The sequence below is a fragment of the Erpetoichthys calabaricus genome, chromosome 12, assembly GCF_900747795.2.
Source record: "Erpetoichthys calabaricus chromosome 12, fErpCal1.3, whole genome shotgun sequence".
Classification (NCBI taxonomy): domain Eukaryota; kingdom Metazoa; phylum Chordata; class Cladistia; order Polypteriformes; family Polypteridae; genus Erpetoichthys; species Erpetoichthys calabaricus.
Window position 1 is genome coordinate 35,586,673 of NC_041405.2, and position 7,887 is coordinate 35,594,559.

Sequence of the window (7,887 nt, forward strand, 5' to 3'; positions counted from 1 at the left end):
GAGTGAATCATGTACTTGAGTACACCAGTGGAAATTAAGGAGAAGTGCATTTAGGATTGAAGCCAGGAAGCACTTCTTTATTTAAGGAGTTGTGGAAATTTGGAATTAACTATCGAGACATGTAGTTGAAGCAGAAACCTTGGCAGCCTTTAAAAAGTGTATGGATGAGACATTGGGACAGCTTAGCTATTATTATTGATTCTGCTACAAAGAAGGCCAGTGCCTCTTCACTTAATGACTGCAGACCAGAGGCACTTATGTTTCACATCATGAAGACCTTAGAGAGACTGGTCTTGGGTTATATGGTCCTATTGTTGTAGACCATCAGGATCCACTACAGTTTCCCTATTGGACAAAGACAATGCAATTTTCTATCTGCCCCACAAGGCTTATTCTCACCTGGACAAAGCTGACAGCACTGTGTGACTTAACTTTTTTGATTTCTCCAGCACTTTTAAGTACCATCCAGCTGTCCCTGTTTAGTGGTAAACTCAGAGAGGCCCACTGAATCAAGAAGCTAATTAAAAGGGCAGGCTCAGTTATGGGACATACGCTGGACCCTTTGAAGGTAGTAGTGAAGGAGAGAGTTGAAACAAAACTGAGTGCCATTATGAACAATGCTGCACAGCATCTCTCTGACACTCCAACACTAAGGACTTTCAGACAGCAAATTATTCAGCAAAAGTGTGTCAAGAAACAGGACAGGGGCTCCTTTCTACGAACAGCAATACGTCTCCATAATGTCTCAATTTGACTGTGACTGCCAAGACATTTCTTTTTAATTTTCTTGAGTTTTGGTCTTTCTGGTGTGTGTTCAGACCATAGTATGAGTGTATATTTATTTATTTATCTACCTATTTATGCATTTATTTATTTAAAGAGCTTCTGTAAAAACCAAAATTTCCCCCTGGGGATATCTATCTATCTATCTATCTATCTATCTATCTATCTATCTATCTATCTATCTATCTATCTATCTATCTATCTATCTATCTATCTATCTATCTATCTATCTATCTATCTATCTATCTATCTATCTATCTATCTGCTAAACAAATGAGGCTGATGGACTGAATGGTCTCCTCTCATTTGTCAAATTTATTATGTTCATCTGGCATGCACTACAGAATAGAATTGTCCTCCATTGTTTCATTGTCATTTTTAAAACTTTATTTTTCATATCTTTATGTTATTTCTGTTATGTGTGTAATCATGTCCTGTTACTTTAAGTATCGCAGGACAGGTACCACAGATATCGCTCAGATGGCCTGGATATGCCTTGGGATCACACAGTATGAGTTGGCAAGTGTAGCTGGGTAAAGAGATGCATGGGCTTCACTGCTAAGGCTGTTGCCCCACTGACTCAGTCCTGTATAAGCGGTGAAAAATGATGAATGCATGAATGAACTTTAAGTATGCCTCTATTTCATGCATTTTGCGGGTGAAGCCCTAGGAGGCAGGGCCACTCTGACATCCCCACTCCTGAGCCCTCTTTCGTGCTCTTTAAGGCTAGAGAAGAGGAAGCTCAGGTAGCAAATTATTGTATTTGAGGAGTTCTTGTCTAAGTATTACTATTTTGTTTGATTTTCCCATTTTTATTGCATCTATTGCACAATCACTAGATTGTGTTTTGGCCTTTATTTGGACTTTTGGACTTGTTTGCCTTGTATTGCTTTTCAGGGCAAAACGTTTCTAGCTGCTTTTTGTTCTTTTGAGCATTTGGTTGTTTTGATTTTTCCATCTTTGCACTAATATTTCCTTATTTATGAAGTTCCTTTATTTGCTGTCTGTTTACAAGCCAGAAGTTTACAGTTACACTTTCTCTTATGGGGCTTTTTGATATATTCAGGGACATTTCTTTGTTCTGATTCCACAAAGTTGACAATGAAATATTTAAATAAAGGACCAGAAAAATAAGCAAAGAATCGTAACCAGGAAGACAATCAAACACTATTATCAAGCCAAACTCCAAAGCCCAAAATTGTAGTCAAAAATATGTAGATCAGAAGCCTTTTACCAGAAGCTCTAACTAAATGAACATATGCTATTCTTTTGTTATTTTTCCACAAAGATTTATAGCAACACCATAATAAAAGTCCATAAAGTAGCAATGGGACAGAATTCAAAATAGTGTCCAAAACCCAGCTTAAAATAATTATAAATATTCTAGAATAACCTTCTAAAATGATACTAACCACAGAAATGAATTATGTGCCTTGTAAATCCTATATTTACGTAAAAAGGAAAACAAAAAGAGGTCTCAAATGTGCACAATAAAAGGAACGTAATACCAATTTTGGCATCCTTTTTTTGGGCTGTTTCAGCTGAAGCCAGCAGATAGAAGTTGGGGCCTGGCTAACTGAAGGTGAGCCTCTTCTGGGCACCTCAGTAAAGGTCTTGGCCTGCTTTTGGAGGCCTCACATCCTTTCTCCATGTTTGTGACACACACATGCTGCCAAAGATATCATCACTGAAATTAACCAGAACAAGAAAAGCACTGGAAATTTAAGTAATGTTCATTTTTACTTTTGAAATTATAATAATCTATGTTTAGGCACTTTTATTTCATTTTTTCAGACATATCTATGCATGACTTAAGTCTTATTATTAGTGTCTTGAACTCCTCTCTTAATATGTTTGTTTTTGAACCACTGTATGCAGAAGCATGCAATATCAGGTACCTTGTAGTTAATTTTGCAAGGTGTATTTACTCTCACATAATAAAAGGAATGAAAAAAGCATGCATGACCATCTCTTATGACTGTAAATCTGCGCTGTTTATTTAGTGGCATCTTCATTGTAATTAAATAAAGATTCAAATCATAAATGCAATGAATTGGCAGTCCGACCAGGGCTGGTTCATCTCTTAAACTGCATGCTACTGCTAGGCTTTGTCTCCTACCCACACTGGATTTAATTCAGAGAGTCTGGGTATATTGTGCCATATTATGTTTTTATCACTGTAATAAAAGGATGAATACAGAAAATACATCTCTCTGCTAGCAAATGTCCCCTTCATCTGCAAGGCATCATAAGGGAGAGATTGAGTTACTTTAAAACAATGTTATTTTCTGTTACATAAGGAGGCAATTAGTTGCTTTTGTTGTGTTCTCTTTTCAAAGTCTTTAACTGAGTGCACACCAGACCTCCTGGGCACAGTGCCTGCTTCCCCTTCAATATATGACAGAGCGGCTTTGTTTATGCAAGCAAGCAATGATGGAAAAGGCACTAACTGGTTTTTGTGCCCACGCCTTGCTTCACCACATCCTAAATATGTATTTATTCTCTTTTATCCTACTTAACAGGATAAGCTGTGGTTCTAGTTTGATTGTTAAATTGTAGTGTAATAAAAGAGGCAAACCCTCTGCTCATCTTAATCAAGTTGCCTGCACACTTCACACCTGACTTCATGCGTGCCTGATGAATCAGACATTGCATTGCTGGGCAAATGTGATTTTGGCATAGCAAAGGTAAAAATTGAATGCAGGACATAACAGTTTCCACCTGGTGGCAGCATATTTAACAGGGGGAAGAATCTAAAGGTGTGGTAACTCGGTTTAGCTTAGAAGTAGATTACTGTGGCTGCCCTGTCTGAGGATAATAGCAGTGAAGGCAGGTTTTGTCTCATTTGTTTTTTTCTCTTTGGCCCTGTATTCATATGCAGTTGTTTTCAGGAATTTAGTTTCTTTCGCAGTCAACGGATATAACCTCACAGTGATGGCTGACTTTAATTTAGTCTGGCCGTAATGTTTTTGTATCTTCTGTTAGGTCATTTCGTCCTTACGCTTAATGTTCCTGATTTAGACACCAGATTTCTTCTTTCCTCCCTTATTAAATGGTTTAAAAAAAAAAACAGATGGAAAATGTCTATCGTGTCCATTTTCTGAATTCAGATTTTTCCATTACAGAAAAGAATTAGGGCTTATCATGGACTTATCAGGGGCAGAGAAAGAACCAACTCAGAATGGATGCCAGAACAATTAAAGTAAACAGTTACACACTCATCCACTTTCATTCACATTGGAGAAAGACTTAGACTTGGCAATCCACATAATATGAATATTTTAAGAATTCAGACTCCACAGTCACAGTGATGCACAGTGTTCTCAGAGCTGGAAGGCTGCAATGCTAACAACTGTGGAAACATATAAATTATTCAGTATAACAAAAAAATTATACCTTGCAAATACTGTAAGAAGTATGAACAGCCTTTTATTCAGAATTCTGCTCATTATTCACATACTAGAATAATGGGGATCGTGGAAGAGATGTGAAAAAGAGAATTCAGGCAGAGTGGAATGAGTGGAGAAGAGTGTCAGGAGTAATTTGTGACAGACGGGTATCAGCAAGAATGAAAGGGAAGGTCTACAGGACGGTAGTGAGACCAGCTATGTTATATGGGTTGGAGACGGTGGCACTGACCAGAAAGCAGGAGACAGAGCTGGAGGTAGCAGACTTAAAGATGCTAAGATTTGCATTGGGTGTGACAAGGATGGATAGGATTAGAAATGAGAACATTAGAGGGTCAGCTCAAGTTGGAAGGTTGGGAGACAAAGTCAGAGAGGTGAGATTGCGTTGGTTTGGACATGTGCAGAGAAGAGATGCTGGGTATATTGGGAGAAGGATGTTAAGGATAGAGCTGCCAGGCAAGAGAAAAAGGGTAAGGCCTAAGAGAAGGTTTATGAATGTGGTGAGAGAGGACATGCAGGTGATGGGTGTGATAGAGCAAGATGTAGAGGACAGAAAGATATAAAAGAAGATGATCTGCTGTGGCAGCCCCTGACGGGAGCAGCTGAAAGAAGAGGAAGATGAAGAATTCACAGACCAGTATGAGATTCAACATGTTCAGTAACACTAGTGAGTGAATAGACTGGCTGCAGTGTTTTTCTTTACATTCTTTTAAAAAATCTTTTTTCTGATGAAGACATGTGGTGTTAGCTAATACAGCGGCATTGCTTTGAATGATATTGCCTAATGAAGGCACATTTTTGCTGTGCCTTTAGTAGACTTGAGATTATACACTTAATTCAAATACAATATATGTGGCTATATGGGCTTGACAATGCAATGCATCTTTGGAACAATGGAAAAATAATAAATCAAGTAAATAATATACTGTGCTATTTCTGGAAAATATGTGAAAAAAAAAAAAAAATATTAGCTTTAAAATAATGAAACCCACAAATCAGGAACTAAAAACAATAAAAATGTCTTCTCTAAAACCCTATCTGCGTTGAGTTTTTACTTTTGTAAATTCGAAGATGAAATGAATCTTAGCTGCTTTGCTCATTCTGCATGCTTTTCTAAGTACCTTGACAGTTTCAAACTGTCCTGCATGTTAAAAGGCTTTTGCCCTCTTTAACTAAATTTGGGTGGTGCAAACTTGAGAGTCATTTAATGGATATTGTTCATGTGACTGACACCTTAGTAACATTCCAGAAATTAACAAATGCAGCAAAATAACAATCAATATGGGCACAATACAAAATCACAAAAAAATCACAATATGTAAAAAATGTGTATGCAGTGTTTTGATCCTTGGAAGTTCACAGTGCAACAAGGCTGTACAAACTGCATTAAGCGAAATTTGAAACTTTTATACTGAAAATATTTCTCACAATTTTTTTTGGCTTGACTAGGCCAGTTGGCAATCCTCCCTCTCCAGAAATTCCACAATGTATCTGCCACACTCTTAAATCCATAAGAAAACAATCTTTTCCTAAAGTTCCCAGCAACACTGCTGTGCCTGTGCACTTGTTGAAGTAGAAAGTTTGGCAGAGTAGCACATTAGGCACACAGAAATAAAACAGAATGTGAAAGGGTTGGTGTAAATGACAGTAACTCTTTTATTTAATAAGAAATAACTAACAAACTTTACTGCAGTGTGAATTGTAGTGTTAATGAGGGTATGCTTAAATAAATTAGATAGATAGATAGATAGATAGATAGATAGATAGATAGATAGATAGATAGATAGATAGATAGATAGATAGATAGATAGATAGATAGATAGATAGATAGATAGATAGATAGATAGATAGATAGATAGATAGATAGATAGATAGATAGATAGATAGATAGATAGATAGATAGATAGATAGATAGATAGATAGATAGATAGATAGATAGATAGATAGATACTTTATTAATCCCAAAGGGAAATATTAGTAAGTCTTCTGCCTATTTTTAAACGCTGAGATCGACTAAGTGTCCCATACACTAGAAGACAAATCATTCCAAACTGTGAGAGCACTTCAGCTTAAGGCTCAGCCTCTGTGAAGCTTTTAAAAGAGCTTGTTCTCATGATATCTCTCTATTATAATAAAAAAATCTTGGGACAAGACAAGACTTTTTAGCCTTTTTAGGATGAGATGTTACTTTTTCAGACAGATACTTTCACGTCCAGGGAGACAAGACTTGGTGCCAAGAGAATTGACCATGCCTGGGGCCGGAAATAAAACACAAAGAGTAGATGACAAATTAGAACATCCATATTACTAACCGAGAATGCTAAACCGGATGATGGACGCAGGCACATCCGGCCATGGGCCGTAGCTGCAAAAAGACGTACTGCGCAGGCGCAAAAAGAGTCCGCGAGAGGCGGATGAGGAGCCGCGAGAGGGGGACAAAAGAGCCCGCGAGAGGAGGATGAGGGGCCGCGAAAGGCGGACAAGACCACAGAAAAAAGGAGTGAGCACAGAAAAAAGACAAAAAAGGAGAAATGAGGCGCAACGAGCACCGAAAAAAGTAGTCAAACGCAGGCAAAGCACGAAACACATTGCACACGAAACTAGACCCAAAAAAAAAAAAAAAAAAAAAAGAGGCTCGCGCACAACAGCAAGGCAACAACCCCCCCCCCCCCCCCCCCCCCCTACAGGCACCGGACGGGACACACACCAAGAGGGGGATTCAACAAGCCCATGGAACACAAAAAAAAGAACACAAAACCACCCCACAGACCCTACAAGCAAGGGACGGGACACACACAAAGAGGGGGATTCAACAAGACACAGGAACACAAAAACAAAGAAGACGCTCGCGCAACAACAATCCTTACCCCACACACACATCCATAAGAAGTGACACCCAAAGCCACATATTCTAAAGTGAACGTCAACACCTTCACACTAGACAGCATAGGTGTCAGCATAGGTGGATCTCCTTACAATAAAGCACTATTAACCGTTCAACTGCAGAAAAGGAAACATATTAACAGTGACTGCGATCCTCCTTATTACTTATCCATATTTCGCATGCTGAGAAAGAAACAAGTCATGAATACACGGTCACGGGTACAAAACGAAAAGGAAAGGATAACAGGAACAAACACACGAACACGAAAGAAACAACAAAATACACGGCTATGCAGTATAGGTGGATCTCATTACAATAAGGCACTATTAACCGTTCAACCGCAGAAAAGTCTCCATATTAACAGTGAGTGCAATACTCCTTATTACTTATCCATATTTCTAAAAGAAAAAATGTCTCGACTCCAAAAACGCAAAGCTCAACTAAAGCTTCTAACTAACGATGTACCTAAAAGTAAAAAGTTTATGAACTGCATTAGATCCTACAATAGTTCATTTGCTTTTGCATCTACCGGAGTAAATATCAGGCCACCAAAAGGCAATGGCCCATACTGCTTTCCCATATGTGCACAAATACTGCATCGCATTGGAACAGTGCACCCTGAAACAAATCAACAACGCAAATATGCACAAATCTACATCCTGGATCCACATGACGCAAGCTATCAATCAAAGTGCTGCATCACAACAGTCACGGATTCAAAACGAAACACCTCCCGTCTCAGACATATGTTAACGGCAAGGAAGGCTACAACGGGCTTCTCACACAGCACAGGCAAATCGATTACAGCTCCAA